Source organism: Eublepharis macularius, chromosome 9 (genome assembly GCF_028583425.1).
Source record: "Eublepharis macularius isolate TG4126 chromosome 9, MPM_Emac_v1.0, whole genome shotgun sequence".
Classification (NCBI taxonomy): domain Eukaryota; kingdom Metazoa; phylum Chordata; class Lepidosauria; order Squamata; family Eublepharidae; genus Eublepharis; species Eublepharis macularius.
The window spans coordinates 10,831,956-10,844,976 of NC_072798.1; positions in this window are offsets into that span (position 1 = coordinate 10,831,956).

Here is a 13,021-nt window from a genome sequence, read left to right on the forward strand (position 1 = left end):
CTCAATGATAGGACCTGTGATAATCCATGCGATCCACCACTTGAGCCACTATTGCATCAAACCAAACACAACGGAGCCAGTTTGCTGTAGTGGTTAAGAGCAGCAGGACTCTAATCTGGAGAGCCAGGTTTGATTCCCCACTCCTCTGCTTGAAGCCAGCTGGGTGACCTTAGGTCAGTCACAGCTCTCTCAGAGCTCTCTCAGCCCCAACCACCTCACAGGGTGATTGTTGTGGGGATAATAATGGCAGACTTCGTAAACCACACTGAGTGGGTGTTTAAATTGTTCTGAAGGGCAGTATATAAATCAAATGCTGCTGTTGTTGTTATATTAACTTGGTGGCTATGTAAGATGGCCCATCATAGGGCTTGATACACCTCTTGGATTTCTTGCCTGGGCAGAGTGGATTATTGGCCACCTTGGTGGGTCACAGGTTTCACTGTCCTACTCTGTTTTCTTTTTTACAAATCAGATCTGCATGCATATCTTGCCCTTTTCCCAGGGATCACCACTTGTTCATCAAAACACTGTGACATGGGTTACACTTAGAGCCAAGCTACAAGTGACGCCTTACACAGGTTGGACACTTGTCAGCTTCCCTCAAGTTTTGTTGGGAAATGTAGGCATCCTGGTTTTACAGCTTGGCTTTCCGTTACAACTGCAAGACCAGGACGCCTACATTTCCCATCAAAACTTGAGGGAAGCTGACAAGTGTCCAACCTGTGTAAGGCGTCACTTGTAGCTTGGCTCTGAGAGAAAGAGACTGTCAGGATCATGCTCAGAGGAGATTTGAACCTTGGTCTGATACTTCAACACTTGGACCAGGGAAGCATCACAACAGGAATCAAGTCCCATAACCGGGTCACACCCTTTGTTCCATATCCCCAGGCACTTTCTATCTGAACTGCCAAAATATCTCAGGCTAAACCCTTTTAACTGGATATGCCAGAGCCAGAACAGAGAACGGTCTGCATACAAAAGGAGAAGCCGTTTGGTGTAGTGGTTAAGAATGGCAGGACTCTAATCTGGAGAACTGGGTTGATTCCCCACTCCTCCACTTGAAGCCAGCTGGGTGACCTTGGGTCAGTCACAGCTCTCTCAGAGCTCTCTCAGCCCCGCCTTCTTCACAGGATGTCTGTTGTGGGGAGAGGAAGGGGAGGTGATTGTAAGCCGCTCTGAGACTCCTTTAGGTAATGAAGGGTAGGATACAAAACCAACTCTTCTTCTTCTTCTTCTTTTTCTTTGATCACTATCACTGATCTGTGGCCCCATCTGTAAAACAGACTGATTTAATTGCCGTATTTCATATATTCCAATGCTAGCACTTCATTTGGGAGAAATTAGGGATTGAAGGAAACAACTGTTTCTCGAAACTCCTTCCACCGGCTTGATCAGTACTTCGGCGTGGGGGGGGGTCGCTGTTGTGTTTTCTGAAGGGGAGGGCATCAACATCCAGGTTCTTCTGCATCTTTTAACACACACATACACACTTTTCAATGTGTCAAATACTACTTGCTGTAGAACAATTAGTTAAAGGTTGTTGACAGTTTGACTGTGGTCTCCTTCTGAAATGTTTCCTGCTGTTCACAGTTGGTGCGTTTTGTTGGCTGGGCCTCACAAACATGACTGGCCCATTCTGTTAGGTTTGGGAGGTGAGAAGTGGAGGATTCTCACCATTTGTTCTTTGTCTCACTCCACTTAATTAATGTCTGAACACGGATTGTCTAAATGTTAAGCCACATGCAAGCTGTCGAGAACAAATGTGACACTTCTTGTCCCCTTGAGTGAAGGAAAACACAGTTCTAGCAGGAGGACACTGGGACACGGTGTTTAGACTGTACTGGGAGAACATGAGGGTCTTTGAGATGTTCCACCCATCCATCAGGGTACATGGATCTCAGGACAAGGGAGGAAAATCGCCCAAACTAGTCCCCAATTGCGATGTATTTCAGATTTAGGTTGCAAGATTTAATTGGCAAATTGATCATTTAGGCTTTAATTGCAGATGAAAATTAAAAATTCAGTACCATTTAAATGGTCAGAATATGTGCTCTAATGCCTCAGTCCAGTTCATATAGTAGGTTTCTGCAGTATTATATGTGAATGGCTAGAACATGCTGAATACCTATATGGTATTCTCCCTACCCCCCCCCCACTCCACGTTTGAACTCTTTTTGGTTAACCATTAATCCTCTTCTATTGAGATAGATCAAGATGGGTAGCCATGTTAGTCTCCGTACAGTAGAAAAGAGCAAGAATCTGGTAGCACGTATAAGACCAACCAAATTGGTGGTAAGGTATGAGCTTTTGTGAGTCACTCACCACTCACTTCTTATAGGTGCTACTGGACTCTTGAGCTTTTCTCCTCTTCTATTGAAATGAAGCTTAAGGATATGTAACTTAGAGTCTCTCTCTACACAAGACATCTTCCACAGGGACGCTCAAGTGACTTACTTTTGTGAGGTCTTATATTCAAGTGTCTCTCTAGCAGTGCATGTGTATCCCCAATGGGAGAACAAGTGTAAGATCTTTCACTTGAACATCCCCATGTAAGGTCTTGTGTAAAGAGACTTTCATATCATGTGCATTCATACCATTACACTTGTCCCTTCCCTTTCTCTGTTGTCTCCTGCGCTATCATGGGAATTGCATGTAAGAGCCCAGAGCCCCAGTAACACTAGAACCCTCCATCTCTTTCTGTGCTCCCTTCCAATGCAATGGACTCAACAGCAGAGCTGTTGGACATCAGCCATTAATAAGAAAACAAATAGGGATCATGTTTTACAGTCCAAAAAGCTAGATTCAAGTCCAGGAGCACATTAAAGACCAACAAGATTTCCAGCGTGTAAGCTTTCAAGAGTTTGATGAAGAGAGCTTGACTCTCAAAAGCTTATATCCCAGGAATCTTGTTGGTCTCTAAGGTGCTACTGGACTATCTAGTTCTTCTACAGCAGACCAACGTTGGCTACCCACCAAAACAGTCTCAAAGGCTGTAACTGAAGACGTGCATCTGCTGTAGTAGGGAAAGGTGGCTGCTGTTGCATTCACGTTAACTGGCTTTAAATTTAAAAACCTCAACAAAACACCAATCCAACAACTCCTTTCAGATGCCCCTTATTCATAGTCAGCAGATGAAAGCTTCATGAACTATTGTTTTCTCGATTTTTCTTATAGAAACACGGTTTTATCTTGAAATGGGCCTTCAGGTTGATGGCTTCTAGTTGATATTATGAAATCTTTGTCTCCATCTCTCTCTCACACACATACAACTGTGTACATGTGTATGTGTGTGTGATTTCAGCAACTATCCATTCTACCTCTTGACAGAGATTATTCTTTTGAGACCACACATTCAAGACACTTCTATAGCTTCCCAGCCTTTGGGAATTTCAGGAATAAATCTGTGATAGTGAAACTTGTCACCTAGTTTTGCATTGCAGGAAGTGTCAATGAGAGCTGAGCGAACAGCTTTGCAACTGTTTGTACTTAAGCAAAAAAAAAAAATTGTGTGCACGTTCCACAAACTGATCATGGCATCAATTTCATGGTGATATGGCCAGATATACAGATCTGAGGCTAAAAGGAACAGTGCTCATTTACTGGATTTTTAAAAAATCATCTGGTCATATGATCCTCCCATTTCACAACTACCCCGGTGAGAATAAACAGAGAGACAATAGCAGAGTAAGGATTTGAACCCGTCTTTCATTGATCTTAACACCAGGGCCGTTTCCAGACGGCTTACCTGGCTCCGGAACGTCGCGCCATGTTGTGGGGAAAATGCGAAATATCGCGTTTTCTTGCACGAGTTTTGTGCGATGTCATGTGACGTCCACGGTACAGCTGCTTGTTGCCTCCTACTTTTTGTTCCTTTACCTGATCCACAGATTCTATTTGGTCCAGTTCCACCTTCTGGATTGGGAGGTTCTGATTTTTTTTGAGACTCCACTTTACAGCTGCAAACTTCTGGGTGGGGCCTAGAAATCTAGCTTTGGAGTTGGTGTGAAAGGTACAAAAAGAATTTAAATTGAGGTTGAAAATATCCATGAGGCAAACTGGTATGGACTGGTCACTCCCATCACACTCTCAGATAACAACAACAACAACAACAACAATAATAACGACAATGATTATGATAATGATGATGATGATAAACAACATTCGATTTACATACCACCCTTCAGGATGACTTAACACCCACTCAGAGTGGTTTACAAAGTATGTCATTATTATCCCCACAACAAAACACCCTGTGAGGTGGGTGGGGCTGAGAGAGCTCTGAGAGAGCTGTGACTGGCCCAAGGTCTCCCAGCTGGCTTCAAGTGGAGGATGACTCTGTGGACATGGTGAGGACAGAGAGAAGGCCCAGTCCATACCAAAAGTAATTGAAATAGGATTGCCAGCTCCTGGTTGAGAAATGCCTGGAGATTTTGGAGGTGAAGCCAGGAGAGGGTGGAGTTTGGGGATGGGGAGGTGTTTTAATAGGATGTAATGCCATACAGTCCACCATCCAATGCAGCCATTTTCTCCAGGGGAACTGATCCGTCAGTTGTGATTCCAGGAGATCTTCATCTACCACCTGGAGGCTAGGAACCCTAAGTTGAAATTACCCGTCAACCCTTCAACGTCCTTACAATGTTCAGTTTGTTGGTAGGAATCATTTTTTGGCGAGCAAAAGGGATGGATGTAGAAAGCTGAGTAATACTAAGTCAGAGTATTTCAAAAGAAGGTCACTCCTATCTTCTTTTTCCTGTACAAGAAAAAATCGGGGCACCTGCAAATTTGGGGCGGGGGGGGGGCAGGGATAGACCAGCAACTGATTTTATATGGGGAACAGTTTGAGCAAGTACATGTTAAAATATGCTTTACATTCTTCCTCATTAAATCTCAGCTCCTAACCTTGTATTCCGCTATAAAAAGAGTCAGGAATAATAATCACAGAACTAAAATAATGTTTCGTTACACCCTAAGTGTTTAGGATTGTTTGCAAAGATTGTTTCCTTGAGCTGATAATGCAGCAGCCTTCCCCGTTTGTAGAACCTTCCCCGAATGTTTGAGATCTCATCCTGCCCAGACAGCAAAATTAAGTCGCCACAATTCCACCAGCGGCGTAACAGGTTTGATATTGTAGAGATAATTGTTTTATTAAAATATTTGCTCTTTTGCTCCTGACAAGATTTCTGACAGGCTGGAAACCTTTGCCTAGCGTCATGCCAGCCATTAGAGCTTTGATTTCCACAATGCCTTTCTTTATTTAATAGGCCTGAAATATTGATTAACATTTACAGATTCAATTCCAAGCACTTGCCAGAGGTTACCGGGAGCTGGCTGCACCAGTCAAATCTGAAGGTGTAATGAAATCCCCTACTGTGCCTGTCAACTTATCCCCTGTACAGGTCATTTCCCACAAAGTCTGCAGTGTTGAAAAAGCAGCCATTTTCACTTCAAACATTCAGTAAGCGACAGGAAAAATCTGTCTCCCGCATTGTATTCACTTGTTCTTTCGAGAAAATTGAACAGGCTCATTGCAGCTTACACTTCTTTGGTTCTAAAATACGCCGGATCACTAGAGGATGAAAATGCTTTTAGGAAGACCCAGGACAAGGCTCTCAATTTAAATGTTTCATTATCCCTCTCAAGGAATTTCAAGAGAACCAGACGTACTGGCAAAATACATCCCATGTAGTGGTAGATGTTAGCAATGGGGGAACTCTCAATTCAGAACTGACTTGGTAATTACAAGCTTTCTCAGTAAACATTTGGCAAGGGGTGGGAGAAGGATGGCGTTTTTTCCAAGAGTGCTCATAAGGTTGGAATATGTACACTGATGATACTTTGATTTCTCTCTAAGAAATGTTTAGGCTGCAAATACTGAGCCAGAAGAAGAAGGCTTTGTTGGAAGAGGAGGATTCAGCGCTGTCCATTTCCTCAGGTTTCAGAGGGGGACAAACCAGAGAGTTAGAAAGATAGAGAGGTCAGGGCACTCTGTTTATTGTTTACTGCTCGGTCTTTTGATATGTAGATTGCTATTCTCAGGATTTCCTCCTCCTGACTTCCTCCCTCTCATTTCTTCTCTTCCTGGCATTGTTCCAGGCAACACCTCTCTCCTCCTCCTCCCTCCATCTTGGAAGCATGGATGCAGGACTTGTCCTGCCATCCATGTCTATCCTTAGACTAGATAGGTAGTTAGGAGGATCTGTCTCTCCTCCTTTCCTATCAGATTATGGAGTTCCTACAATACAGAACTCTCATTTCCTTTCCACATATAAAGCAAGTATATGCTTGTATTATTTATTGTTAAAGTATATGCTTTTCATTCCAGTACACAAACCAACCAGCAGTATGAGCTCACAACCACCTATAATCACGCTTCATATGCATTAGACTCTCCTAACGGCCCAAACATGGTGTCAGGGCTTGTTGCTGGGTGGGGCACCGGCTGGGCAGGCCCTGACGTCAGAGGGGCACCAGGGATGCTGCAGGACCCTGTTCTGTGGAAGGAGGGGCGGCATACATCACCCTGACTCCCTCTCAATCCACTCGCTGGCCTGCTCAACCTGGCCTGCTTACTCCCTGCACCTGCACCTGCACCTGCACCTGCACCTGCACCCGCCCCCGCCCCCGCCCCCGCACCCCCCCTCCTCCTCCTCCTCCTCCTCCTCCTCCTCCTCCTCCTCCTCCTCCTCCTCCTCGCCTCCATTCTTGCACTACTCTGCTCTCACTTCATGCCATCACTCCTTGCTCACACCCACCACCTCAGAGCTCTTCCTAGCCACCTTATATAGGGTTTCCTTTCCCCGCCCCGCCCTCCTTCGAGGCTTGTTCCCTCTCTTGACTTGGCCCAGCTGTGCCTTCCCTCAGGTGTTTCCCTCCTACCACTAATCCCTTCTTGGCTTCCTTGCCTTGCTGGCAGGGTGGGGTTGAGTGTGAGCCATCCCCAGCTGAGGTCTCCTCGGCCTTGTTCACGAGGAGCTGCCCCAGCCAGTTTCTGTGCTACTGAGCTTGCCTGGCCTTGCTCGTGAGGAGCTGCCCCAGCCAGCTTCTGTGCTGCTGAGCATGCCTGGCCTTGCTCGTGAGGAGCTGCCCCAGCCGGCTTCTGTGCTGCTGAGCTTCCCTGGCCTTGCTCGCGAGGAATTGCCCTGGCCAGCTTCTGGGCTGCCCGCTCATTGCTGCCGGGCGGGGTTACCCATCTCCTCCCCCAGAATGCCTGTGACAGCTCTACCTGGAGGGGCTTGGCTCCTAGCAACTCCTGAGCCAGGCTGCTGTCCTCTAGCCGGGGTGTGGCTCTGGGCTGTAGTGGCTGCTTCTCCTCCTTGGCTGGTAAGGGCTCTTTTTGGGCTGCTGCTGGGTCCCTATTCCCTCTGCCTTGGCCCTTTTCCTCTGGCCTGCTTAGCTCCCTCTCTTCCCCCTGGAGGGTAGGACTGGCTGGTCTCTCCCTGCTCCCTCCAGCCCTCTGAGGCTTTGGCCTTTCACCTCTTCCCCCTGGAGTGGGCAGGTTCTGGACCTGGTTGCTGGCTGGGGTGGTAGGGCCACTGCCTCCTGGTTGCCTCCCACTGCTCCCTCCTGGCAAGTCTGGGGGCTGGGACTCAGACCCCGGACACATGGAATCCTTTAATGGGGTTTCTGGGGTGTACATAATGATTTATTTATCAGGCTTTCTACTCAGAAATAGAGATGGGCACAAACAGAAAAAAAACCCGAACATGATGTTCATTGTTCATTGCCATCCACGAACAGGGACTCACGAACAACCACAGACATGGCCCTATTCACGAACATGTTCATGGTTGGCTGTTTGTGGGGGCCAGCAGGCTCTCCTCCAGCCATCATCCAAGTCAAGATCCCTACCGCACCACTCCCAGAAACCTGACCTGAGCAGGCAGCAGGAAAGGTACCAATAATAGATAATAGATTGCCCCCAGAGCCTGCCAGCAACCCTGGAACTTGAAGGGGTAGATCTATATCCCACCACACACAAAGAACATTCAAGCTCCAATGCACTCTCTCTATCAAAATCCCAACAGCAGCTGCCCCCCTCCCCCCTGGTCATTGTTCCCTTGTAACAAATTTGGAGTGCCACACTTGAAAGGAAGACCTGCCTATCAAGCTAAATTGGGCTTAGATTGGGATTTCCATGGCAACAGCAGAAGTTCAGAGTTCAGACAATCCCTGCCTAAGTTGCCAATGGAATTGATTACAGGTGCCAGTCTGTCTGGCTTGATGAACAACAACGAACAGCAACGAATGAGGCTTGCAACAACCACCTGTTCGTTTAGAATGGGGTTTCATGAACAGTTTGTTTGTGAACAGCAGATTGGGCTGTTTGTGGCTTTTTTTTTGTTCGTATTGCTGTTCGTGCCCATCTCTACTCAGAAATCAAGGTATCATCAGCTTACAGGGCTGTGTCATAAGTCATAGCTTGGAGAGATACTTTGGTAAGGGACGGGGAGTGTAGACCAGGCTACTGGGTATCATCTGCTGATATAGACACTTTCCTACTGGGTAGTTCAACATTGCTAAAGATGTCATGTTAATTACTTACTCTTAAATTCAGAAAGGTTTCATCTATGCGTTTGGCTTTCTACCAGTTTTGCAGTTGCCTATTGTATCTCTTTTCATTGAATGTCTTGTGGATAATGTTGTATTTTGCTCTGTGAATATCCTAGCTATTGATTATATTATATTCAATTGCAGTATTATAATCCACCTTGAATCTCAGGGAGAAACAAACAACAACAATAATTTTGAGAAAGCTTCAATGATGTCCTTATCAACACAACTGTCGTGAGTAAAAGCAAAAGCTCAAACACAAGAAAAGATAAGAAGAGATGCAATAATTAAAAATATGCCAATGATAAAATGGCTGCTAGAAACATCGGTCCATATCCAACCATCCATGCATGGAACATTGAGTTTCCCTGTATTGTTTTCTGTTCCTGCCTCCCATTCCAGCTTCTGGAAAGATCTTCCCCAGGGTTTGTATTTATTTTTATTTATTTATCTAAAACATTTATATGTCACCTTTCCACCCAAATAGGGCCTCCAAAACAGCAAACATCAAGGCATTAAAAACATTACAATCCGCATTAGAACACATACAAATAAAAATGCATTTTTATGATTTAACATATCCTAAATATAGATGTGCCTTTATGTTGGCATGCCTTAATGCTTCACCATCTGTAGTCTTGTCAGGTAGATCTGCTGGTATTCCATACTCAGAGAGAACATGTAATTGCAACGACCTGAATTTTTAAACCTAAAAGAGGAGCTGATTTCCCCCCTAATTAGTAAGGGTTCTGTTTCTCCAACTGCGGATACTTCCAGGCTACTGAGCAATGAAGATAGGTGGGTCACATATATGGTCACTAGATTTTTGGCTGCCATTATAGAAATACGGAAACATAACAAAGCAACTGCATAAACCTATCATTATGTGAGTAGTTTCCCATTAACAACTTAAACATAAACTCTTAGCGGCTGTTTGAGGCCACTGGGTTGAACAACCAGTAATAGAAAAGAAAGAAAGCTATAAAATTTTAGGTTTAAGTAATCAAGGAGAGGGAGAAGAGAAACTTAGTTGCATTGCCACATATTTTGAATATACTTTTCTGTTGTAGTTTAAATTTAGTATTTTGTATAAATTTCTATGAACTTTCTATTGCTATTTGTATTTTTTCTTTTCAAATAAAGATTGAGTTTCATGACAGAGAAGTACCTATCCCGGTAGCCGTCTACTTAATTTCTGAAAGTGTGGTTGTCATATATGTCTGTCTACATATCTGCCATGAGTATTTTTTCTGTATTCTGTGCTCTGTACTGATCCTCTGAGAGTACAGAAGTTGCATATCAGTGGCCTGTTTGGCTGGGAGTTGTTTATCTTACAGGTGCCTACTGTGGTGTCTACTTTCGTTTTCGCAGCCACTTGAGAATGTGTCCTTGAGGGCTGGCTTGAGCCTGGGAACTAAAAATGACTTCATTTTTTTGCTTCTCTCCTCCTTCTTTGCTCCTATCTCAAAACCCTTCCCCCCCCTTCCTGGCTCTTTTGTGCCAGAATCCTAACCATCCATATCCTACAGGCGGGAACTTGCCCTATAACTAACCCCTCCAAACCTTTACATGTCACTTCTGCTGATACCCTTGTCTGTGTTTGCTGATACTGATGGATCTCTAATAAAGTAACTTTAACTCATATACTGGTGTGCAGTAGAATACTATGGGGATCTAACTGCCAGAACCTGACAGTGGTACACACACAAAGAACCTCTTTGGAAGATCTTATTTGATGGACAAATATATATGTGCCATGTTGCCAGTTGTTACTGGAGTTAGCCATGATGGAGAACTGCTGAGAAATTCAAATCCTCCTTTCTGGGAACAAGAAGGTTGTGGTGTCAGATGAGGGCTGGGAAAATCCACTTTCAACCCACCTCCCTAAAGACGAGAAACCACAAGACTCCTATTTATTTTCTCTTCAACAGAGTAATATAGTTGCCTTTCTGGAATTGTTACTGTCCACTGATCATTTTTTATCTAAGTGTTTCTGCTTCTAGGTTCTTTTCATTCTATCCTTTGCCTTCACTGCCTTAAATTTTGTTTAGCATCTATGTACTTTTATGTCAGTGGATTTCTGTGGTTTTTATTGTTTTAATTGGATGGTGTAAGTCATCTTGAAAATATTTTATTGATAGAAAAGGGCTCAAACATTTGAAATAAATAGTGGACGGAAGACAGGATTTTATAAACCAACAACTCCAGAAGTCGGTCTGTTTATTCTTTGAAATTGTCACATTTGCCTTTACAAAGTGTTTGTATTCCATCTCGAGCAGCAATCTGTTTTGAATTGCTCCTAATGTCTGCATTTCATTAAGAACACTCACTAGTGCCACGTGAACTGCTGTGGTCAGAGAGCCAACACAACAAAACCCACGTGCCCTTCTTTCTCACAAAAGAAACCGCAAACTAAAAGGAAAGGAAATTTCAATGTGATGTTCAAGGTTTAGAATACTCTTTAGAATATTTTCCTTTCCTTTCTTCTTTTCTTTTTTAAAGATAGTACACAATAAAACTGTCAGGCGATGGAAGCATTCATAAATCCCAAATATAAGGAATTCTTTCATTGGAGATACACACAGCCCCTAAGAGTGAAATTCTAAGCAGAGTTACTCGAGTCTAAGCCCATCAAAACCAATGGACTTAGACTGGAGTAACTCTGCTTAGGATTTCACTGTAAATCAATCCCCAGGGTTGAACCAGCCCAGCCTTGGCACATCAGATGGAGCAAAGAGAGGGGCAAATTGACCCATTCCCATTTCCCACACAGTCCACTTCTCTGTGCCTGGAGGAACCTCACAGATTTCTAAAACTAATACACCACCCATGGACCTGTAACAGTTATGGACGTTCTTTTCCCTACCTGCAAGAAAAGAAGTAGTTGTGAGGGCAGACATCAAACCCAAGATGCCCAGGAAAAATCACTGGTTTATCATTAGAGTTCGGGCCAAGCTACACATGACGAATGACACTTGAACGGCAAGTGGATTGAGTGGAGGGCAAGTGAACAGGGAGAAATACACTTGCCGTTCAAGTGTCATTCGTCATGTGTAGCTTGGCCCTTCCTTCACCATGGGACTGCCAAGGTGGGCCTCCAAAGTCCACCTCCCAGTCCTTGAATGTGCAAGAATTTTCAAGTTTTACTTGGTAATCATCCATCTATCAATCTCTCAGGTGAAGCGGCCATTTCTCTGAAGTATTCAGGGTTCGACACACAGTCATCCTCATTTATCCTCACACCAACAAGAAAGCTCTCGATGCCACAACCTTTGTAGTGAACACATTAAACGGGTGTTCTTACTGTGCTTAAAAGCTGTGAAGAAATGTAAGTTGAGCCTTGAGCCGTGCTTGATGGTCTCTAGTCCACTTTGAACAGTTGTCAAACAGCGTTGTGGCTGTGCAGTAGTGCAGCGGTGGGGTTTCATTTTCTTGTTATGATGGAATTTAATTTCCTTGCTTTCTGAGGCCTTTTCCTTTGGCATATTCATTCAACCTCAGGGTCATGGATGTTTGTTCAGGTAACTTAATTATATAAGGAGACTATACCTCCTGTAAGCATAGAACAAATGTCCAGTGGTACCTTTAAAGGCTTTAAAGAAAGCCAGTGTCGTGTAGTGGTTGAGTAGGACTTGAAAGCCTGGTTTGAATCCACACTCTACCATGCAGTCTTGCTGGGTTACCTTGGGCCAGTCACATTCTCTCAGCCTAATCTACCTCACAAGGTTGTTATGAGGATAAAATGGAGGGGAGGAGACTAATGTAAGCTGCTTTGGGTCACTCACCACTGGTGAGAAAGATTGGTTATCAATGAATAACAACAACAACAACTTTCAATTTATATACCGCCCTTCAGGATGACTTAACACCCACTCAGAGTGGTTTACCAAGTATGTTATTATTGGCTGTTGGGGGTTTTCCGGGCTGTATTGCCGTGGTCTTGGCATTGTAGTTCCTGACGTTTCGCCAGCAGCTGTGGCTGGCATCTTCAGAGGTGTAGCACCAAAAGACAGAGATCTCTCAGTGTCACAGTGTGGAAAAGATGTAGGTCATTTGTATCTACTCAGGAGGGGTGGGGTTGAGCTGAGTCATTCTGTAAGAGTTTCCCAGGGTGTGGAATGCTAATGGCGGGAGGCTTCACTGAATCCTGAGGAGGTTCTTTTGCATATGGATTGGTGCTTGATGTGCTAATCTTCTCTGCAGGGCTATTGTCGGGTGTGGAGTGTTTTGTTGGCCTGGTGTTTTTCAGAACTGGAGCCCATGCTCTGTTCATTCTTAAGGTTTCTTCTTTCCTGTTGAAGTTTTGCTTATGCTTGTGAATTTCAATGGCTTCCCTGTGCAGTCTGACAAAGTAGTTGGAAGTGTTGTCCAGTATTTTGGTGTCCTGGAATAAGATACTGTGTCCTGTTTGATTTAGGCTATGTTCAGCCACTGCTGATTTTTCAGTTTGGCCAAGTCTGCAGTGTCTTTC